The sequence below is a fragment of the Erinaceus europaeus genome, chromosome 20 (assembly GCF_950295315.1).
Source record: "Erinaceus europaeus chromosome 20, mEriEur2.1, whole genome shotgun sequence".
NCBI classification, from domain to species: domain Eukaryota; kingdom Metazoa; phylum Chordata; class Mammalia; order Eulipotyphla; family Erinaceidae; genus Erinaceus; species Erinaceus europaeus.
The window spans coordinates 48861034-48885342 of NC_080181.1; the positions used below are offsets into that span (position 1 = coordinate 48861034).

The 24309-nt window shown below is 42.8% G+C and overlaps 1 long non-coding RNA gene across 1 annotated transcript in view; it reads left to right on the forward strand.

The window, feature by feature from the left end:
* The window catches only part of LOC132534859 (uncharacterized), a 538114-nt gene that overhangs the window by 104632 nt on the left and 409173 nt on the right, over positions 1-24309 (forward strand). Inside the window, exons 11-12 of the long non-coding RNA XR_009546598.1 lie at positions 4464-4685; positions 22112-22183. This is a non-coding gene — a long non-coding RNA (uncharacterized LOC132534859). The remainder of the gene's footprint in view (positions 1-4463; positions 4686-22111; positions 22184-24309) is intronic.

Here is a 24309-nt window from a genome sequence, read left to right on the forward strand (position 1 = left end):
TTCCTCCCTTCCTTCCTTCCTTCCTTCCTTCCTTCCTTCCTTCCTTCCTTTTCCCCTCCCTCCCTGCCTCCCTCCCTCTCATTGCCACCAGGGGTATTGCTGAGACTCTGTGCCTGCATGACAAATCTACAGCTCCCAGTAGCCTGGCCCCTCCTTTTTTTCATTTTTCTTTCTTTATTTGATAGCACAGAGAGAAACTGAGAGGAGATAGAGAGGGAGAAAGACAAAGAGACACCTGCAGTACTTGCTTCACTGCTCTCGACACATCTCCACTGCAGATGGGGAGCAGGGACTCAAACGATGTTCATTGCATGGGAATGTATGCCCTTAATCAGTTGCACCACTGCCTGGCCCCCTAAATTATTTTTTATTCGTGACCAATTTAACAGTGGTTCGCAAGACTGTGAGATAACAGGGGTATACTAGTCATTCCACATCTACTACCCAAGTCTTGTGCCCCACTCCCCCTAAAGATAGACACCCCAGTTTCACTCCCAAGTCTTTTTTAAAAATTTATTTTATTTCTTTCTTCATTTAAATTGTCACCAGGCTTATTGCTGGGGTTCAGTAGGTCTATGACAAATCCACCGTGCCAAGTGGCCATTTTTCTCTACTCTTGTTTTCCTCCTTATTTCTTTATTTTTTTTTATTGGATAGGACAGAGAGAAATTGAGAAGGGGTGGGGAGATAGAGAGAGACAGAGAGAGGGAGAGATCTGTAGCTTTACTGCACTGCTCCTGAAGCTTCCCCCCTACATATGGGGAGTGGGAGCTTGAACCTGAGTCCCTGCTCTGGTAAACTTGTGTGTGCAACCAAGTTGCCTCTACCAGGACACCCCCCCCCCCAAAGCCTTAGAGACAAATAAACGCTGATTGTTGACTCCCGTGACAGTTGCAGGAGTGAGGTAAAGGTGGGCGCTGGGAGATGGAGGAGGATGGAGAGAGCCCTCTTGCTTTAAGCACATGCCCTAGTTATTCATGTTTATTGAATCTGTGGGGTAGGCAGGTTGAAGGGAGGAGTGATAAACAGGGGATGAACCTTGATGAATTCATGCCGCATTCCAGAACCTTGACAAGACTCCCAGCATGCCTTGTCAGTCTATGGCTCTATCCACTCTGGATTAATCTGCGGAATGCACTGGAATGTTGTCTTTGAGCATCCATCCATCAGTTAAAGGAACAAGAGCCGATAACTCACATGTTTTGAAGTTTGGTCCTAGAGAGGCTATAGAGGGTGTGGGAGATAGCATAATGGTTATGCAAAGAGTCTCTCATGCCTGAGACTTTGAAGTCCCAGGTTCAATTCCCTGCATCCCATACATCTGAGCTGAGCAGTGCTCTGGAAAAAAATAATAATAATAATAAGAGAGGCTGTGGAACTCAGAGTGTCATGGAAATAGATCCCAGGTAGACACTTGTCATTTGTGAGGCAGAAAGATAATAATTTTAATTTAATTTTGTTTTATCAGTGACTTATTTAATAAGGATCAACAAGATTGTGGGATAAGAGGGGTACAATTCCACACAATCCCCACCACCAGAGTTCCGTATACCTTCTCCTCCATTGGAAGCTTCCCTATTCTTTACCCCTCTGGGAGCATGGACCAAAGATCTTTACGGGGTGCAAAAGGTGGGAGGTCTGGCTTCTGTAATTGCTCCTCTGCTGGACATGGGTGTTACAGGTCGATCATGCACCCCACCTTGATTCTATCTTTCCCTAGTTGGGGAGAAAACACCTAGAGTAATCAAAACAATCTTGAGTAAAGGAAAGAGAAATGGAAACATCACACTCCCAGATCTCAAGTTACATTGCCAGGCCATTGTAATCAAAACTGCTTGCCTCTGGAGCAAATATAAACACACAGACCAGTGGAACATAATTCAAAGCCCTGAAATAAACCCCTACACCTATGGACATCTAATTTTTGATAAGGGGGCTCAAACTATTACACGGAGAGAGGAGGTTCTCTTCAATAAATTGTGCTAAGAAAATTGAGTTGAAACGTGCAAAAGAATGAAACCGAATCACTGTATCTCACCAGAAACAAAAGTCAACTCCAAATGGGTCAAGGATCTGGATGTTAGACCAGAAACTGTCAAGTACTTAGAGGAAAATCTTGGTGGAAGACTTTCCCATCTAAATCTCAAGGGCATCTTTGATGATACAAACCCAACTGCAAAGACAACTAAATCAAAAACAAATGAATGGGACTACATCAAGTTGAAAGGCTCCTGCATAGTAAAAGAAACCATCACCCAAACAGAGACAGATATTTATTTTCAGGGGTTCTTGGGGGTTCCTAGCTCCTGGCATTGCTTCTTAAGCTCACTGAATTACTTTGCTGTCTTTCCTAGTCCGCCTCACTAGGAAAAAGATAGAAACAGGTTGGGAGCATGGATTCACCTGCCAACACCACGTTCAGAAGGAAGCAGTTACAGAAGCCAGACCCAATCTTCTGCACCCCATAATGATCCTGGGTCCATGAACCCAGAGGGATAAAAAAAATAGGGAAGCTATAGGGTGCTGGGTGGTAGCACACTGGGCTAAGCCCATGTGGTACCAAGCGCAAGGACGAGCATTAAGGATCCCAGTTCTAGCCCCCGGCTCCCCACCTGTAGGGGGGGTCACTTCACAGGCGGTGAAGCAGGTCTGCAGGTGTCTGTGTTTCTCTCCCCCTCTCTGTCTTCCCCTCCTCTCTCCATTTCTCTCTGTCCTGTCCAACAACAACAACAGCAATAACAACAAGGGCAACAAAAATGGGCAAAATGACCTCCAGGAGCAGTAGATTCATAGTACAGGCACTGTGCCCCAGTGATGACCCTGGATGCAATAAATAAATAAACAAATAAATAAAAAATAGGGAAGCTTCCCATGGAAGGGATGGGATGTGGAACTCTAGTGGTGGGAATTCTACCCCTCTTATCCAACAGACTTGTTGATCATAATTAAAACAATAAAAAAATTTTTTAAATGACTTTGCTGCTTGGAATGACAGAGGCTCTGACACACAAGCTATAAAAGCCTCTCTACTTACTCTGATTCCTGCTTGTCCTGATAGTGCGAGCATTTGCTGGTGATACCTTGACTCTGAAGGGGAGGTCTCAGGGAGCCAGGGCAGAAACTCTCCACTATTCAGTCTGGCTCCATCTAAAGCCATGCCTTGAGGTCCTGAAGATTCACCGCAGTCCTCAGAATAGGGAGGAGGTCCCTAGACATATTTTGGTCAAGAAATTTTCTGCCCATCCTCTAAGGTTGCTTTGTGTTTCTTCTTCTCCTTCTCCCTCTCCCTCTCCCTCTCCCTCTCCCTCTCCCTCTCCCTCTCCTCCTTCTTCTCCTTCTCCTTCTCCCTCTCCCTCTCCCTCTCCTCCTTCTTCTCCTTCTCCTTCTCCCTCTCCCTCTCCCTCTCCTCCTTCTTCTCCTTCTCCTTCTCCCTCTCCCTCTCCTCCTTCTTCTCCTTCTCCTTCTCCCTCTCCCTCTCCCTCTCCTCCTTCTTCTCCTTCTCCTTCTCCTTCTCCTCCTCCTCCTCCTCCTCTTCTTCTTCCTCCTCCTCCTCTACCTCCTTCTCCTCCTCCTCCTTCTTCTTTTTAAGAGTTTGTTTATTTATTCATGAGAAAGATAGGCAGAGAGAGAAAGAATCAGACACCACTCTGGCACATGTGCTGCTGGGGACTGAACTCAGGACCTCAGGGCTGAGAATCCAATGCTTTATCCACTGTGCCACCTCCCAGACCACTGTATTTCTTATTTTTTTATCCTTTAATTTTTTTTATATTTGTGACTTCTAGTGTGTGTGGTTTATTTTAAACCACAATTTTGCCTATATATAATAAAAAACAGACTTTTTAAAACATTTTTTTAAATTTGCTTTTTCTCCCTTTTTATTTTTTGCCCTTTTAAAATTGTTGTTGTAGCTGTTATAGTTGTTGTTATGGATGTCGTCATTGTTGGATAGGACAGAAATAAATGGAGAGTGGGGGGGAGAGAAAGACAGACACCTACAGACCTGCTTCACTGCCTGTGAAGCGACTCCCCTGCAGGTGGGCAGCCAGGGTCTTGAACTGGGATCCTTAGGCAGGTCCTTGCTCTTGGTGCCATGTGTGCTTAACCCACTGCGCTATCACCTGACCCCCCACCTTTAAATTTTTTGGATTATCTTTCCTTATAAATTGAGAGCAAAAGGAGGAGATAGAGAGGGAGAGAGACAGAGAGACACCTGCAGCCCTGCTTCACCACTCATGAAGCCTCCCTCCTGCCAGTGGGGAGCAGGGACTTGAACCGAGGTCCTTGTGCTCTGTATCGTGCACTTAACCCGGTGTGCCACTACTTGGCCCTTGCTTTGGCTTTCTAGACTTCATGTCTCTGCATAACCAGGTAGCTGCTGTTATGTAGTTTCTTCCTCCTCTTTGTTTTGAGAAAGGGTGTTGGACAGATCTAAGCCTTTGAAAATCCGGCTCTTCCTCCAGGGAAGTGACGACTATTTCTCCTGCCACATGCGCTTAACCCACTTAACCTGCTGTGCTAGCGCCCAACAATCTTGAGTAAAGGCTGTTTCTCACACCGCAGAAGAGCAGCACCACAGAATTCTGCTTCACAGAAACAACTAGAGACCCTGAAGCAAAGCAAACTAGGGACACACCTCAGACGCAAGACTTTGTAACTGAAGGAGTCGGAGCAACAACGATTAGGTCAGTGACCGCAAGTCTATCCTGTAAACGCGGATTATAAGATTTAAACCAGGGCTATGTCAGCAGCCAGTGGTGATAGTGGGGGGGGACTCTCCTGTCTTTCTGCTTCATCACTTAAAGTGACAGCACCCAGCTTTTCACTCTGCATCTATCATAAAGACACATTGATTTCCTTTCTGGAGAAACACATATTTCTTTTCTCCTGCTAAGGAGATAAACCTGACAGATTTTAATCAAATGTAGTTGTTTACAACTACAGAAATGCATTCGGTGCCACCGAGGAAAACAAAAATACTCCAGTAACTAAAAAGAGAGTTTTGTGTGAGAGTTTATTTGTAGAAAGCTCCTGTACACAGGCAGACAGACAGACAGACAGACACATACACACATATGCAGTGATGTATAAGGATTGACTCATGTTCTTCTAGACCATATGCGGTTGGTAGTGACAGCAGTAATTCTGGACTCCAAAAACTTTTCCAGAAAACTCTGATGTCCAGATTCCACTTAACTCTAAAATGTTGGCCATGTTCTTCCTTTCTCTCTTTCCCTTCCTCTCTTCCTTTCCTTCTTTATTGTTATATTTTACTTATTTACTAAGGAGAGGGATATGAAGAGAGAGAGAGAGAGAGAAAATGAGATATCACTCTGGTACACGTGCTGCCAGGGATCTAATTCAGGACCTCATACTTGAAAGTTCAACACTTAATCCACTGCACCTCCTCTCGGACCCACCCTTCTTTCCTTCCTTCCTTCCTTCCTTCCTTCCTTCCTTCCTTCCTTCCTCCCCTTCCTCTCTCTCTCTCTCTTTCTTTCTTTCTTTCTTTCTTTCTTTCTTTCTTTCTTTCTTCCTTTCTTTCTTTCTTCCCACCTTGTTATCTCTCTGTTCTGGACTGACTTTTTCAGAGTGTAAAAGTTACACACACACACACACACACACACACACACACACACACACACACACACACAGGGGAGCCCTGTACCCACTGAGGAAGTGAGAGTCAGATATTCACACATGGCAAAGGAGGAACACTATCCAGGTAAACACTTTTGCCAATCTGGAATTTAGTTCCTTTTTTCCCCCCCCTTTTGTTGCCCTGGTTGTTTTATTGTTGTAGTAGTTATTATTATTGTTTTTATTGCTGTCCTTGTTGTTGGATAGGACAGAGAGAAATGGAGAGAGGAGGGGAAGACAGAAAGGGGAAGAGAAAGACAGACACCTGCAGACCTGCTTCACTGCCTGTGAAGCGACTCCCCTCCAGGTGGGGAGCTGGGGGCTCGCACCGGGATCCTTGACTCCCTAGAACTTAGTTCTTAAAATAAAGTCACTCCCAAGATGAAACATGACTTTCAGAAGAAGCATCATTTGAGATAGGACACAGAAAGATGAACTATATTTATGTCTTGTCTCCAGCAGGCTCTCAGAACTACGTATTCTGCCCGTTATTCAGCTTAGTGTATTATGAAAATTTCACATACTGATTCTGAGTGGCTCTAATTGTTCTTTTCAGTGTGTCCAAGGAAAGCCAAGATGTTATATAGGTCTCTTTCTTCTGAATTAAGACAGGCATTTAAACAGACTTGGCTTACACGTTTGATGTAAAAGCTTGTGGGAGAGAGACTTAAAATCAACAAGTCTTGGGCTTCTGATGTATCACTCATTGGTTCATCCAAGTCCTTTTGGTGTAACTTGTGTCTGAGTTGGCTTCTGACGTGATTTTGTGATTTTCTGAGTGTTTGAGTTTTGGTTGTGTTTTGCTTTCCCCCACCACAGATACGGCTGATTGCATTTTCACTAGACTGGAGAGATTGGCTGTCTCTTGTTTATTGCTAAGTGGCAGTTTCCTGCTCAGATATGTTGGCATTATCAGTATAGTCTGGCTTGTTTTAGCTGATTTTCAGAGCCAAAATAAAAGGAAAAAAAGAGTACCCACATCATGAACGGGGCGTGTGGAACTAACTACAGATTTCATTGACCATAAATAGTTTAGACTTTCAAGTTTCTTCATTCTGTCTTCATAATTTTGTATATGATTTTAAGATCTACAATTCAGGGAATGTTCGGAAAGCAGATTTATTTTAATAACTTTACATGGTGATTCATGATAATACATCTGCATCTCTAATCCTGTTGTGTTTCGATTTGCTAAAAGAGAGAATGACTTCTTGCTTTCATAAAATGTGAGCTTTGAAATCCTCCCTAGTGTTCGCTATTTTTAAACTAGGAAAACATCACAGACATACCATTGATAATATGATGATGTGGCCTAGAAGTGAATTTTCCTGAAGCGAATGATAGGATTGATTTCACCCACTGCTTTAATTTTAAGCAGGAACCCAGATGGCACACCTGGTAAAGTGCGTACATTACCGTGTGCCAGGTGAGTCGTGGGTTTGAGCCCCTGGTCCCCACCTACAAGGGGGCAGCTTCAGGAGTGGTTAAGCAGTGCAGAAAGTGTCTTTTTCTTCCCCCCTCTCTCCCTCTTTCCTCTCAGTTTTCTCCTGTCAATAAATAAATGAAATAATAATAATAATAATAATAATAGCCCTACCGCTCTACTATATGTCTTTGGTGTGCCTTGTAGAGAGGTGTTTTCTTTCTTTCTCTCTTTCTTTCTTTTTAAAGAAACTTTATTTTTTAATTTTTTCCCTTTTGTTGCCCTTGTTGTTTATCATCATTATTATTGTTGTTATTATTGATGACCTTGTAGTTGGATAGGACAGAGAGAAATGGAGAGAGGAGGGGAAGACAGAGAGGAGGAGAGAAAGACAGACACCTGCAGACCTGCTTCATCGCCTGTGAAGTGACTCCCCTGCAGGTGGGGAGTCGGGGGCTCAAACCGGGATCCTTGTGCTGGTCCTTGTGCTTTGCACTACCTGCACTTAACCCGCTGTGCTACCGCCCGACTCCCTCTTTTTTTTCTTTTTAAGTTTTATTTATAAAAAGGAAACACTGACAAAAACCATAGGATAAGAGGGGTACAATTCCACACAATTACTGCCACCAGAATTCTGTATCCCATCCTCTTCCCTGCTAGCTTTCCTATTCTTTTTCCCTCTGGGAGTATGGACCCAGGGTCATTATGGGGTGCAGAAGGTGGAAGCTCTGGCTTCTGTAATAGAGAGATGTTTTCCAAAACGTAGGGGGTCATGGGGGGAGGGAATAGAGAAAGCGTCCAAATCAGAAGTTCCATTATCAGGGTTGAATCAGAAAATGCTGGCATTTACACTGTAGGAGCAATACACTATCTTCCTAAAGTAACCATCGTAACAACAATAATAATAAAGCAAGAAACGAAAAGGCAATACAAGTGGGAGAACTCATTCACTTGAAAAACATAGTGTTCTCATTAAGTTCCAGTCAAGAAAGTTGGGGTTAAAAATGTGTCCCAGTTTCCATCTAGAAGCCGGTGCTATTTGAAAGTGTAAGACTATCCTGATGCAGGAAATATGTGATTCTTTCCCAAAAGAATATTCGTGATGCCCTAAACTGCAGCCACTAAAAGGTAGGAAGGCAGACGCAAACTATCACCACGAGCGTGATTGATACCCGCTCAACAGACAGTAAACTCCCCACCCGCCTTTGCCTTTGCCCCCACAGAGAATGCTCCTGGCTGGCTATAACTCCAGCACAGGATTTTGAAGCAGTATTCCCCCCCCCAAGTTTTTTCTTATTTACAAAAGAAGAAATTCATTTTGTAGGACATTTCGGATGGGCAAATGGCCAACAACAGTTTTTAACCAAACTGAATGCAAAAGGTATCAGAAAACACAAAGTGAAAGAGTATTTAGGAGAGATGGGAACCAAGAGGAATATTATTCATTCTTCCACATAGTTCTTTTTTTTTTTTTAAGTTATTTATTTATTTATTTTCCCTTTTGTTGCCCTTGTTGTCTTTTTATTATTGTTGTAGCTATTATTGTTGTTGTTATTGATGTCGTCGTTGTTGGATAGAACAGAGAGAAATGGAGAGAGATGGGGAAGGCAGAGAGGGAGAGAAAGACAGACACCTGAAGACCTGCTTCACCACCTGTGAAGCGACTCCCCTGCAGGTGGGGAGCCAGGGGTTCAAACCGGGATCCTTATGCCGGTCTTTGCGCTTTGCGCCACCTGCGCTTAACCCGCTGCGCTACAGCCCGACTCCCCATATAGTTCTTCTAAAAAATTTTTTTTTTATTTAAGAAAGGATAAATTAACAAAACCATAGGGTAGGAGGGATACAACTCCACACAATTCCCACCACCCAATCTCCATATCCCATCCCCTGCCTGATAGCTACCCCCCAACACTTCCTCTCCACTATTTCAACCTTTTTTTAAGTCATTTACAATTATGTATCATTTATAGTCATTTCTCCCACTATATATATGTATTTTCTCTTTTAAATATTTATTTATTCCCTTTTGTTGCCCTTGTTGCTTTATTGTTGTAGTTATTGTTGTTACTGATATCATCGTTGTTGGATAGGACAGAGAGAAATGGAGAGAGGAGAGAAAGACAGAGAGGGGGAGAGAAAGACTGTGAAGCGATTTCCCTGCAGGTGGGGAGGCAGGGGCTTGAACCAGGATCTTTATGCCGGTCTTTGCACTTTGCGCTACCTGAGCTTAACCTGCTGTGCTACCACCCGACTCCCCTTATATATATATATATATATATTTTTTTTTTTTCTAGTGAGAAGGCAGAAGGCAGAATAAGGTTGTGAATGCATCACAAAAGAAAAGGAAGGAATCCAGAGGAAGGAAATTTAGCTGATGAAGGATCTGAGGGGATAAGGATAAAGTTAACCAGGAGAATGGAGACTGATTCCATTTGTTTCTCCCAAAAAGGATTTGAAGAACTTAGACAAAAATCGAGGACTCTAGTGACTCTGAAATTTAAGAAAGGACAGTCCTACCTCAATGATGCATCTGAATGAAAAGGTGCAATATGGCAAATATCCTAGACTCAGTGTTGGCTCCTCCGTTTGGTGTGTATGGAAATGAACTTCGAGAGAAAGGCAAGAGCCCAGGGCTTTGCCGAGGTGCATTTGGGTAGCTCTGCATAATAGGTGACGTAGACCTCGCGCCATGCTGCCCACGTCCTTTTCCTGCCATGATTAAGCTGTGAGAAGATCCAGAGACAGTGGGGCTCAGTGGGATTGTGAGGTTTCTTAGTTCATTCCACAGCTGCCCATAAAGGCACCACTGCAGCTGAACTGCAAACTATTTCATCTGTTATCAACGGATCGTGTCTAATGATGTGCAAATCTTCCTGAATCTCTGCAGCACTTCCAACACACCACTGCTTGACAGAGTCTCAGCTTGTGTCTTGAAGGTGAAATTTTCATTAGCTTCCTATTACATTCTTCTTTTGGGAAACAAAATTCTTGCAATCTTCTCAAAGTTCTCTGCAGCTTTGTCAGATGATAAAGTCAAAGAAAGATCACAGTAACTTTGGATGTGGAAAGACCCTTTGGACGTCAGTGTGTGGTCAGATTAACTAGAGATTCAACTGCATATAACACTTATAAGTCTTAAACTTCTCATATGGGAAGTGGGTCTGACAATGCCTCATATGAATAATGACATGTAGCAGTATCCTGAAGGCACCCACAAGAAGAGTTTTCTAAATAACAATGAGCTAAAGACAAATAGAAAGGGGGCCAGGCAGTGGCACACTCAGTTAAGTGCACAAAGTACTATGCACAAGGACCTGGGTTCAAGCCCCTGTTCTCCACCTACGGGGGGGGGGGGTTGAGCTTCATGAGTGGTACAGCAGGGCTGCAGGTGTGTCTGTTTCTCTCTTCCTTTCTATATCCCCTCCTCTTTCAATTTCTGTCTGTCCTATCCAATAAATTGGAAAAAATGGCTACCAGGAGCAGTGGATTCATTGTGTAGACACCAAGCCCCAGCGATAACCCTGGAGGCAAAAAAAAAAAAAAGACAAGTAGAAAGAAAATGGGTGACTTTTGGATTTAGAGTTTCTTCTCTTCTTCTCTGTCATTCCTAGTATGTGATTTTTCTTAAGGTGGAAGGGGGGGGGGTCAGGCTTGAACCCACGTGTACACATAGCAAAATAGCACACTATTCAAGTGACCTGTCTCACTGACTCCCCCTAATCTGCGATCTCTGCTAATTCAATCAATGATGTTTGATGCCATGTACACAACTCTTTCCCAGACTCTTGTGTTGGATTGTCTTTTTATATTCCCTGCTCATTTTCTTAGGGACTGCTCTAAATTTGGAATCCTGTAAGTGTGAAGGGATGACATCTCTGAAGCAATCACTCTGAGCTGTTGCTCTTAGTCGAGCTCTACCCTTATAGAATCAGAGATCCCCGCCACCCCCAGAGACTGCAAGTAATGAGTCCTCTGTCTAAAGCACCCAGCTTACTCCAGGATTAGCCACTTGGCTGTCTCACTCTGCAGCTAGTAATTCAGAGATAATCAAGTTACTAGGATTCCATTTAATCCGCATTTGGCATATCTCAATTTTTTTTCATCTTTGTTAATAGAGCCATAGAAGTTTCCTGGGACCTGACTGGTTTTGGACACATTAGTGATTCACCTAGGCTGGTGGTAGAGATTATGTTTGCATGTTGGCGAGGAGGGACTGCATGCCAGTTGGGAGCTGTTGATCTGTCTGCATGGGGTTGAGGGGGAACTCACCTGGCATCCAGTCAATGGGACTTTTCCTCTCCTCTGACTACACATCCTTGCACCCAAGAGTAGGACATCTGGGTCCTTGTGGTAGAGTTAGTCCTTCATTGCTTGCACATACCTGGAGGCATGGTTGCATGAGGAGAGGAAAGAGTCCTGTTGATATGTCTCATGGTGTCTCTGATGCCTTTAACACAAGCCCCCTGGGCCAGAAGACCCCCTGGAAGACACTGTGGTCCAGTGGAAGGGTCTAGCCCTTGAGAGTCTTGAGGAATGGCTTTGAGTCCTGATCCTACCACTTCACTAGCTATGTGTAGTTTGACATGTGTCACCAACTCTCCAAGAAGGTCTCTCCCATGTACCTTACATGTGATTGATACGGCTGCCATGATAGTTGCCCCACAGAGTGATCAGGATGGGCAGGGGAGACCTGGTGGGCATTAGTCATTAAGCTCCCTGCCCTGGCTATGCCAGGCCTGGAATGTAGACCCTGGAGAATCTCTTCTATTGGCCCCTGGGGAGGCTGCATCATGATGTTCATCACATGTTGTTTGTGGTAGTGAGGATGGTGGCCACCACTCATGAGTTCATGACTGTGGGATTCAGGGAGGTCTAGCTAGCCAGGTTCATGCAATAGTTTCGAGTAGTATATACATCATAAAAACTACACTGGGTGGAAAAAATAAGAAAAAGTAACATAAAAATCTCCATGGACGTCATTTGTATAGATTAAATAAAAAAGGGATATGCTGAATACATTGTGCTTTATGATGATATATACAAATTCAAGCTATCGTCACATGCAATAGTGCCATTACTTATAGGTCTAAAGGGAAACAGAGTGGGGAGGAGATTGAAGATAATCAGTGGAGGAAGGACCTGGTAGGAACTTACGATAATGTGTTGTGAGAAGAGGAGTGGTATGTTGATGGGTCTCCAAGAGAAGGGAAAGACCAAGAAAAAAAAAGTAGGGGGGAAGTGAGAACAGTGGCATGGAGGAGGGCTTTAGGACCAGGGTATGAGGATGGGCATCTATGCGGTGATGCAGAAGCTCTCAATTGGGTCCTCTCTTATTCAAAATTTTGTTGCTAAGCACGGAAATCAGTCTTGGGGTGTGTGTGTGTGTGAGAGACCAGAATGAAGCTGAATGGCCTGAGATATCACTTCCTTTTTTCTGATGCTCCATCTCCATAGACACCTTGCTGCCCGAAGGTACTTCTCTAGCCCTTCTCAATTCTCTCTGCAGACCCAGTTTCTGGTCACTTGGTCACTGCAGAGATTTTAGAAGGTGTGATGTTCATTCTTGTTGAACCAGTTGATAGTTTTCTGGATTCTCAACACTTTGGCCCTGCATGCAAGTGTGGTTGCTCTTCCAGTCAGTGAGACTTTTATATGCTGGAGGGTAAAATATTCTTACTGTGTGAGAAAAGACCATGGGGAAACTCCCACTATTTTCCTTGAGTTTAAGGGGGGGGGGATAAAAAAATTGTATAAGGCACACTCTGTAGTCTTCTTTTGTTAATTTATGAATTGAAAGATGAATGTGGATTTGCTGGAATGGTGTAATAAAGCACCACTGTGGGTCAGATCATAATTATGACTAAGTATAATCAAGCAGGGTAAGAAACGATTTCCTTCCTGAATGTCAGAACTTCTTCAAAACTCCTTCAAGGAGAATCAGTAAAGCAGTCACAAATAAAAATATAATTTGAAAAGGACTGGCGGATGGAATGACCTATTATCTCTTTCCTCCCTTGGGAGTTAACATTGATGATAAGATCCAGGAAGACATTCTTCTGGGCTAAGAAATGCAACTCTTATATCACATTTATGTTTCCTCATTGTCTTCTCCAATTGTCTCCTTCTTTGCTCTTCCTCCTACTTCTTGGTCACTGTTAAGATGACTATCTTAGCCATCTGAAGACTGTAGTCAAGTAAGACTGGGCATGTGATCAGGGCTGTGAAAATTCATGCATGTCTTCTCTGTGACTTTGGTTGATGATAAAAAGAAAGAAAGGCTTTGATGTCAAAAGCCATATTTGACTGACCAGTGCCTGATACAGAAGGAAGCCAATGGAGAAAAACAGAGCAGATCAGGAATCATGCACAGAACTAGAACTTTCTAGACTACTCACTTCTATGAACTGACTCAGTTCTCTTTTGGTTTTAGCTGGTTTGAGATGACTTTTTTTTTACTTCTGAGTAGTGGGCCAAGCATGTACAGCACATATAACCACAGTGGGGGTGGGTGGACATGTACTTATTTGTCTAACATTAATATCTTGGTCTCAAACATACTTATTTTGTGTCAGAGAGGGTCTGCATAGTAAAATCACAGGAATCCTTTGCATAATTTCCTAATAAATAGAGTCTAACTATATGCTCATTCAGAGATATTTGACATTGTGCTTGGGTATAACTTTGTCATGAGTGTGTATGTCTCTCTTATCCTCTGTGTATAATTAGTGAATTGTATTAAAGATTTCTGTCATGTTTGGCATGGTCCACTGAACCTAATCTCACTTGATTGTGACTAAGAAATTTATCTGTTTCAGTAAAAGAGTTTAAAAAAAAAAAAGGGTCCTGGCAGCGGGAACAGAGGTTACTATGTTCAAGGACCCGGGTTTGAGGCCCTGACCCACCTGCGGTGCACCTGATTGAGGTTACCATGTTCCGGGACCTGGGTTTGAGCCCCTGACCCACCTGCGGGGGGTGGGGGGAGAGCTTCACAAATGGTGAACCAGAGCTGCAGGTGTCTCTTTTTCTTTCTCTTGCTCTACCTCCAACTTCCATCCTCAGTTTCTCTTTGTCCTGTCAAATAATCAATAAAAGTATAAAGGATGGGGTCAGAGAGAGAGCTCATGGGGTACAGAGCATACTTTGTCTTGGATATCTCCTAGATTCAAGTTCAGCCACCATAGGGAAAGTGCTAGGACATTGGAGGGAACTCCAGGGCTGCTGGTATTTCTCTCATGTTCTGTCTCTCATCTGAATAAAAAAGTGGCCTGGTGTCATCAGACCTGTGTAAGACCCTAGCAGTACAAATAAGTAAGTATTTAAGTATTAAGTATGTAAATAGGAGAAGGCTGGAGAGATAGCATAATGATTCTGCAAACAACTTTCATGCCTGCAGTTCCAAGGTCCCGGGTTCAATCCTCAGCATGAACTGAGTAGTGCTCTGGTCTTTGTCTTTGTACCATTCTCTTTAAAATATATTTTTTGATATATTGCTTTTTTTTTTTTTTTTTTTGAAATTTATTCCTTTTTTAACCAGAACACTACTTTGCTCTGGCTTTTGGTGGTGCAGACTTTGGTGAACCTAGGACTTCAGAGTCTCAGGCATGAGAATCTCTTTGCATAACCCTTATGCTATCTTCCTCCTATTTATTTTTACTTTTAATGAAAAAATACACAGAAAGAAAGACCAGAGCACTACTCCACTCTGGTTCATGGCCATACTAGGGCTTGAACCTGGGACCTTGGAGCCTCAGGCATAAAAATCTTTTTGTATAACCACTATGCTGTCTCCCCACCCCACATTCTCTCTGTATATCTTTTGCATTAAAATAAAATGTATAAAAATGCTAAAAAAATAAATAGGAAGTTTTTTTAAGCATAAATTTGATTAGGTCCTGCATAGTGTAAATCAAAATGTGAAGTTTAATTGCTTAATAGACTGGTAAGTTAACTCAAGTGCTTTGCCTTGTATGTGACCCTCTGTGTCTACTTGAAAAAGTCATCCTGGAGAGTTAATACCTTAGAGATGACAAATATAATCACTTATTTAGCTTATTTATTTAATAAAGGTGGACTGCAGATCTTATGAAAAGAGCTAACTGTGGGGGGGCAAAAATGTCATTTTGATAGAAGTGTCCTTCTTTATTTTGATCTATCACAGGTATTTAAAAAAAAGTCTCAAGCAAATAAATGTTTCAAGCCATTGGCTAGTTAAGATATTATTAAAGCCCCACCTACAGGGGAGTCTTTACAAGTAGTGAAACAGGCCTACAGGTGTTTATCTTTCTCTCCCCCCTCTCTATCTCTCTAGCCTCCTTTCTCCTCTCAATTTCTCTCTGTCCCATCCACTTTAAAAAAAAAAAAAAAGGAAAAAGTGGCCACTGGGAGCAGTGGATTCGTAGTGTAGGCCCCGAGCCTCATTGGAGGCAAGAAAAAAAAAAAAAAAGATATTCTTAAAGCTGACCCTTCTGAGAAGACTTAGTGTGCTTTGCACTCTTAATATAAGAGGACTGTTGAATTTGACACATTCAAATGTTGTCTTTTTTTTTTTTTTTCTCACAGAGGCTTGCTTTCAAAATTCTGAAATATGGATCCATAAAAAGATTTTTTTCTTTCTCAAAGAAAAAATACTTTGGATGTAGCAACTGGGTAAAAACCCTCAATTGTGTTGTGTGCAGGGATTTTCACAATTTTTAGTCTTTCACACATTTCTAGAATAAGAAGAGAGCTTGTTTTTCTACTTGAGAAACATTTGCTAGTGATTCTCTCAGTTTAGGCTCTGGATGTTTTATCTGATTCAGGGAGAATATACCTTTTTTCATTAACAGTTAAGAGGACAAGAAGGTGTGAAAGGAAAAAATTAATTCAATTTTACTAAGATAAATGTTAATGATCTCTTGCATTAAAAAAAAAAAAGAACCAAAGCAACAAATATAAAACAAACCTCCCTTAAATATTTAGATTTTTTTTTCCTGTTTGTGAGCGCTTCAGCCAAGACTGGAATAAAGGTTTAGCTTTGAAATATCCTCTTCCAGCTAGACAGCTGCTGTATCCCTATTACCAAGTGATTTCTGATGTCTCAGTGTTAAAAAAAAAAATCAAGCCATGTTTTTTGTTTGTTTGTTTGTTTCATCTTGTATCATTGATTTATTAGTCTTCTCCACACTTAGATTTTTTTTTAGAGTAGCTATATTTATTTATTTCACTTTTTTATATCTTTATTGGATAGAGACAGCCAGAGAGAGATAGGGAGAGATAGAGAAGGAAAGAGAAAGAGAGACACCTGCAGCCTTGCTTCACCACTCGCATAGTTTTCCCCTGTAGGTGGAGACTGAGGGCTTGAATCTGGGTCTCTGTGCATTGTAATATATGCATTCAACCAGGTCCACCACCACCCAGGCTCCTTAGAGTAGCTTTTAAAAAAATGTTTTCTTTATTTCTTTTGGATAGCAACAGAGAGAAGTTGTGAGGGGAGAAGATAGGGAAAGAGAAATAGAGACACCTGCAGCACTGCTTCACCACTTGTGAAGCATCCCCTCCTTCCCACTGCAGGTAGGAACCAGGGGCTTGAACCTGGGTCCTTACACACTGTAATGTATGTGCTCAGCCAGGTGTACTGTCTGCTGGCCTCTTTTGTCTACAACCTTCACTGTTATCACAAGGTAGGGGTGCCAATATTGCCACGTTCTATCTTAGACACAATTATGGACACACACTGTAAGCGAAGATGAGTCAAATAATTTGATTTTCTTAATGCTGAGAGGATTTTAAAAAGATCAGGCGTTGGGTTCCCCTAATGCTTAAGCAGCCTCTTAAGAGTTCAACGAGGCAGTTCTCGACTCTGTAGGAATATGTGCTACAGACGTATTTGGTGAGACCTAGAAGATTTGAATTCACAGGGGAGGGGGGGGGGGAATTAACGTTCCAGAGAAAGAAGTAGGGACAGACTACTCCTCTCAGCTTCATGCTATTTTTAAGGTTTTCTTAGGCAATGTACATGCCAAATATTCCAGAAGGGATGCTAGAAATTTAAATTACACTTAGAAAATATTACTGCTGTGCTTCAGATGTGTGCCATGCATGTTCAGTACCCTGGAACCTGGCAGAGTACACGCATTACTGTCGGGAAATTGTGAGGATGTGGTAGAGCCTGGCAGGGCTTGACCCGAGGAGTGCGTCTAGCCTGCCAGTCTCTTTCTCTACCGAGAGGTTGAGCAAGGAGGGACAGGAGTTACCCCAAAGGTTTGCCCAATTTTATCAGACTCCCTGCCTCACAAAGCACCCTGCATTCCTGATACTATGGCCTGCTCCCTTATTATCTACATAATCATTGTTTTGCCTGAAAGATCCCCACCCATTCCATTCCTTTGATCTATCTTCTTTCTACCCTCAAGACCCTCCCTGCCTGAAGGGTATTATTATTTATCCAACCAGTTAAAACCCTCGCAACAGTTGCTAAGGAAGTTACTTTTCCCAGCCCCTTTTGCCTTTCTCCACCCCTTTCCAAACCATATTCAAGCCATTTCCATTTCTGACTTGCCACTTTCAGGTCCAACCTTTAAAAGCCTGGGATCCCTGATCAATAAAGAATCAAATTGCCTCACTGCATGAGCTCTGTTCCTGAGTCATCTCCCTTGCATCACTGAGTGAGGAGCAGCCCAGGCTGGCTCCAGTAGCGTTTTCTCCAACCAGAGAGGACGCGCCCAGAAAGAGGCACCTCCACACTAGCCCGGCACATTACCATGCACAAGGACCCAAGTTCAAGCCCCTGGTCCCCACCTGTAGGGGGTAGCTTCATGAGCGATGAAACAGGTCTCTTTCTCCTATCCCTCCCCCCTTTCAATTCCTTTTTTTTTTTTTTTAATTTGTTATCTTTATTTATTAGATTGACACAGCCAGAAGTCGAGAGGGAAGGTGGGGGGGATAGAGAGGGAGAGAGACAGAGATACCTGCAGCCCTGCTTCATAAACACTTGTGAAGCTTTCCCCCTGCAGGTGGACACCAGGGTCTTGAATCTGGGTCTTTATGCATTGGAACATGTGTGCTCAACTAGGTGTGCCACCAGCCACCCTCTTTCAATTCCTCAAATTAAAAAAAAAAAAAAAAAGAACTTTGTGATCTAGGTTTTACATAGCTGTGGGCACACATGAGGTCAAAGTAGCTTTAGTAGGTTTTTTTTTTTGCCTCTAGGGTTATCTCTGGGGTTCAGTGCCTGCACTACAAACCCACTGCTCCTGGAGGCCATTTTTTTCCCCATTTTGTTGCCCCTGTTGTTATTATTTTTATTGTTGTCATTGCTGTTGTTGTTGTTGTTGGATAGGACAGAGAGAAATGGAGAGAGGAGAGGAAGACAGAGAGAGGGAGAAAAAGACAGACACCTGCAGACCTGCTTCACCGCCTGTGAAGCGACTCCCCTGCAGGTGGGGAGCCGGGGGCTGGAACCAGGATCCTTAAGCTGGTCCTTGCGCCTTGCACCACTTGCGCTTAACTCACTGTGCTACCGGCCGGGCCCTCTTTAGTAGTTCTTTTTAAAAATACCTATTTATCTTTTAGAGAGAGAATCAGAGCATCACTCTGGCACACACAGTGCTGGGGATTGAACCTGGTGCTTCATGCTTGTAAGTTCAGCTCTTGAATGAATGCACCACCTCCAGGGTCGCTAGCATTGATATAGCACAGGAGAGTCCCCCCCTCCCCTCCAGACCCATATACATGTACACCCCATCCCCCAACAGGTGCTCCTGCGCATGCCAGGCCCCTCCCATGGCTTCATCTGGCCTCCCATCTGATCTCTTCAGCTTGGAGGCAACACTGTTTGAACTCAAGTCTCACAGCTATCTTCAGGTAAAGCACCCTCTCTGTTTCCTCCGACACAGCGACCCATCCCATCTCCCTGACTTCCCAAGGCTTCGTGATGCCTCTTTTCCACAGTTTTTCTCTTTCACCCAATCCAAACAAACGAACAAAAAGAGTTCAGATGAATGGAGTGGGCAGGTAGGGAGTTTGTGACCTCCTGCATCTTAGCATATATCTTGCTACTGTTAGTATGCATTTTCCAAAAGATTGCTATTTATTTTTGTAAAAGAGCTAGTGATAGCTACAGAGAGGATCAGAGTGCCACTACAGCCTATGAGGTCTGGGGAATCGAACCCAGGATCTCATACGAACGAATTCCGCATTTCACCCACTCACTCACTGAATACCCTTCCTGATGCTCTGTGTGTGTGTGTGTGTGTGTGTGTGTTTACACACACACACACACACACACACACACACACACACACACGATAGACACAGAATCTGAGAGGGGAAGGGGATATAGAGAGGGAGACAAAAACAGAAGCCTGTAGCCCAACTTCACCACTCCTGAAGCTTCTTCTCTCCCCTGCATGTATGTCAAGCCGGAGCTTGAACCCGAGTCCTTGCACAGTGTAACATGTGCACTTTACCGAGTGTGCCACAGCCAAGCCTAGTATGTTTTGTCTTAATGGATCATTTTAGAATGTGTCTTGAGCACAGAGGTGAACTGATTGATCTCAATGAGTAAGATAGACCCAGAATGTTGACAGAAAAAGCATCTTTTGGATGGGGGTAGATAGCATAATGGTTATGCAAAGAAACTCTCATACCTGAGGCTCCAAAGTCCCCAGTTCAATCCCCCACACCACCATAAGCCAGAACTGAGTAGTACTCTGGTGTTAAAAAAAAAAAAAAAAAAGGCATCTTTGGTAGTTAGTGCTGTATTGGACTCTTAAATGTCTATTTATGGATAATCCTTGTAGGTACAGAGATCAGCACAGTAAATGAAGAGGTATTTAAAGAACTCTGTGAAAGACGACAATGACAGACTTCCCAGGGTGACTTGCAGGTGGTCAGGATATCAAAGAGATGTGGGGGTGTTCAGTAGGCAGTGCCTTCCGCCTGATATTAGCATACAGAGAACTTTGAAAAGGTTACCTATCTTCCCTCTTGTGTTTACTTTGTGTTAAGGTTATAGGATTTCTCTGGCAATGCTGCTGGTGTGACTTACTTAGTCTCTGTAACTCCGTGTTCAAATGGAATTGGATGGGGATTTTGAGCTACAGCCACAACAAATGCATTTCTAGCCCTTGTAATATTCACATGAGTCTCTTTGAAAGTCACTGAAGGTTATTTTCTGCCTTGGACTCTGAAGCAACAAAAGGAACAAGTGTGCGTGTGTGTGTGTGTGTGTGTGTGTAAATTTCCAGAAATTTTTGTCTCTGTGATTGCTACAGAGTCACATGTAGCTATTATCTATCTTACACACTCTGGGCAAAATATCAGATATGTCAATTTTATTTTGATAAGAGGGGGAAAAAAAGTCAGAGCTTTTCATCAGCACAAGACCTCAACTCTATTAGAGTAAATGACTTATATTGTTAACAGAGTGGTTGCATTCTTTATTGGTTTATCTGTCTGTCATAACTGGGACTTCACTGCTCTAGGCAAACTTTTTTATGTAGAAGGAGATTGAGAAAGACCCCAGAGCACCAACAACTCCATCAGTGCAGTGTGGGTCAGACTTGCTTCTTAACTAATTAATTTAGTTTTTAAAATATGTTTTTTTTTATTTTAGTCACACACACACACACACACACACACACACACACACACACACACACACACACACAGCAAGAGGCCACAGCACTGCTCAGCTCTGGCTTCTGGTGGTGCAGGGGGACTGAATCTAGGACTTGGAAGCCTTAGGCATGGGAGTGTTTTTGCATAACCTTTGTGCTATCTTATCTTCCTTGCACTCTTTATTTATATTTTGTCCACCAAAGTTAAATTTATGTGGTTGATTCTAAACACTGCGAAGGGCAGAGTTATCTTGTTTTTTTTTGTTTTTTTTTTCCACTATGGAAAACCATACAGAGGTTCCTCAAAGTAGAACTACCTTGTGGTCCAGCAATCCCACAAATTTACCAAAAGAATGAAGTCAGGATCTTAAAATGGTATCAGCAGCCCCTATGTTCACTGCAGCCTTATCATGATACCCAAGATCAGGAGGCAAACTAAGTGTCAGTTAAAGGATGAGGAAGACTATGATATAGATACACACACACAAGGGATACTGTTCAGACACAATAAAGACATTCTGACACTTGGGACACTGTGAATGGACTTTGAGGACTTCACACAGAAAAAGATAAAGACTGCATGATCTCATTTATATGAGAAAAATTAACAACAACAACAACAAAAAGTCAAACTCAAGTAAATGGGGAGTAGTGTGGTGGTTTCCCAGGGACTGGGGATTTGGAGATAGGGGAGGAGATATTGATGAAAAGATACCAACTTTTGGTCTGGCGGATGGCGCAGTGGGTAAAGCATAGGATTCTCAAGCAGGAGGTCAATCCCCAGAAGCACATGTACCAGAGTGATGCCTGGTTCTTTCTCTCCTCCTAGCTTTCTAATAAATAAATAAATATTTAAAAATTTACATAGTTAAGTGATGTGAAAGATGGTTATATACTTAAAAAAAAAAGGATACCAACTTTTGACTTTAAGATAAAGCATGCATGCACACAGTTACTCTGCTACCAAATATATTTGCAAAAAGGAATCCCATACAGATACACTGAAGCTGGGGCTGGGTGGTTAGTTGCACATGTTGTAATGCAAAAGGACCTGGGTTTGAGCCCCTGTCCCCCCCCCAAGTCCTCAAAGCTTTGCAAGTGGTAAAGTGGTGTTGCAGGTGTCTCTCTGTCTCTCTCCCTTCTCTATCTCCTCCTTCCCTCTCGATTTCTGGCTGTCTCTTTCCAATAAATAAATAAAGATGAAAAAATAATTCAGATACACCAAAACCTGAATAAGTAGCCACTGATAGGTGTTTGAAGAGTCTGTGAGCATTTCACTCATGCAAACACACAGCACTTTGCATTTTAGAAGGAAATGACAAAGCACGCATGTACGTCTGCAGGGTTCTTTTCTATGATCTTCTGTATAAGTCAGTTCAGAATTAAACTCAACTAAGCAGCATCAGGAAGACATCCCAGCTAACCTCTCTGTGTCTTTCCTCCTGTTCAGGATCCTGGCTTCATTTAGTTCACAAAAAAACGCCTGCTCAGCCTGGAGAAACCCTAGAGCCCTAATATACAGGTAAGTGCCTCCAGTTAACACTATTGATTACTTGAGGGATGTTAAATTAGTAGCTCCTCCATGTTCCCCACGTACAGGACCACACACATACACATTGGTCATTAGGTAGGGTGATGGAGATATTCTCTAACCCTATTGTGTCGATCATCTTGTAAAATATACTTGAATTGACTCATCACAGCACATACCATGAGCTTAGAGGATGTTACGTGTCAGTCATGTCTCAGTAAATGTAGGGGGAAGCTTGTTCAATATAGTGTTTTGTTTGTTTGTTTGTTTTGCTGTATTGTTGCAGTAACTCATTGATGAAAGGAAATATACATCTGGCACTGGGTGGGAAACTTATTTGATTTGGTGGCAAGTATTTGTGTGTGTGTGTGTGTGTGTGTGTGTTTCTGTTGTGTAAATCTGGCTACAATGTCCATAGAAGTAGCTCATCATCAAACTCATCTAGATACCCATCAAGGGAACAAATGCTCTTATTTTAGGGGGGGGGGATGGGTAGATAGTATAATGGCTATGCAAAGAGATGCTCATGCCTGAGGCTCTGAATTCCCAGGTTCAATCACCTGCATCACCATAAACCAGAGCTTATTAGTGCTCTGTTAAAATATATATATATATTATCATAGATGCTTTTACTTTGATATCTACCTTCCTGGATTTAGATCACTGATGCCCTTTACGGGGAGAAATTGCATCATCACACACATAAGCATCCATGCTCTACTTAATACTTGTGTGGAAACTCTTTGTTCCTGGCAAAAAGTGATCAATCTGATGCCTCCAATAATTAAAGAGGAAACACCCATGACAGCAAAGCAATTTTCTTTATTTTTAAATATGTTTTTTTATAATCTTTATTTATTTATTGCATAGAGACAGTCAGAAATCAAGAGGGAAGGAGGGGATAGAGAGAGAGAGAGAGAGAGAGAGAGATCTGCAGCCCTGCTTCACCACTCACAAAGCTTTCTCCCTGCAGGTGGGAACCTGGATCCTTGCACATTATAACATGTGCGCTCAACCAGGTGCGCCACCACCCAGCCTCAAAAAGCAATTTTCAAAGCAAAAGACAGTTCTTCCATATCTATTCATTTAAAAAGGAGTTGCATTCAAAATGCCCCAGTTTCACTGCTCTCTACCAAGTACCTCCTTTTGCAAAGCTGCTAAAGTGTTATTATTTTTTTAATTTCTTTGTGCTGTTGTCAAATGTTCTGAATTTATTTGCTGCATGACTTATTTGGCAGACTTGGTCTTTAGTTCCCTACCAGGGATTAGTGCACATTCTTTTCAATATGGTGAGAAACGGAAAATGAGCAGTGTGCTGGGATTAGACTGAATTGTGCGCTTGGATGAGGAGATATGGGGTGTTTGATGCCGCACGAACTTGGCAAGTTAGTTAACTAACAATGAAGGTGATGGTGGCGGTATGACAATAGTAATAGTGATAATGATATTAATAATGAAAAAAATGAAGAAGAGGAAGAGGAGGAGGAAGAATAAGAAAGAGAAGGAAGAGAAGGAAAAGAAGCAGAAGCAAAGAAGAGGAGGAAGAAAAAAGAAGAAGGGGAGTCGGGCGGCAGTGCAGCGGGTTAAGCGCATGTGGCACAAAGCGTAGGGACCAGCGTAAGGATCCCAGTTCGAGCCCCTGGCTCCCCACCTGCACCACCTTCACAGGTGGTGAAGCGGGTCTGCAGGCGTCTGTCTTTCTCTCCTCCTCTCTGTCTTCCCCTCCTCTCTCCGTCTCTCTCTGCCCTATATAACAACGATGACAGCTATAACTACAACCACAGTAAAAACAACAAGGGCAACAAAAGGGAAAATAAATATTAAAAATTTTAAGAAGAAGGAGAAGGAGGAGGAGGAGGGGGAGGAGGAAGGGGAGAAAGAGAAGAAGGAGGAGAAGGAGAAGGGGAAGGAGGAGGGGAAGGAGGAAGAGGGGGAGGAGGAGGAGGAGGAGAAGGGGAAGGAGGAGGAGGTAGTAGTGGTTCACTGCTGTAACTGGTTAGTTATACTGACCCCTTTACTTCTCACATCAACCAGCTGAACATGCTGTCAGTATACCCATTCATGAAGACGGAACTGAGCATTCATGTGCACCAGGTCTGGGTCACACCACCAGTAGG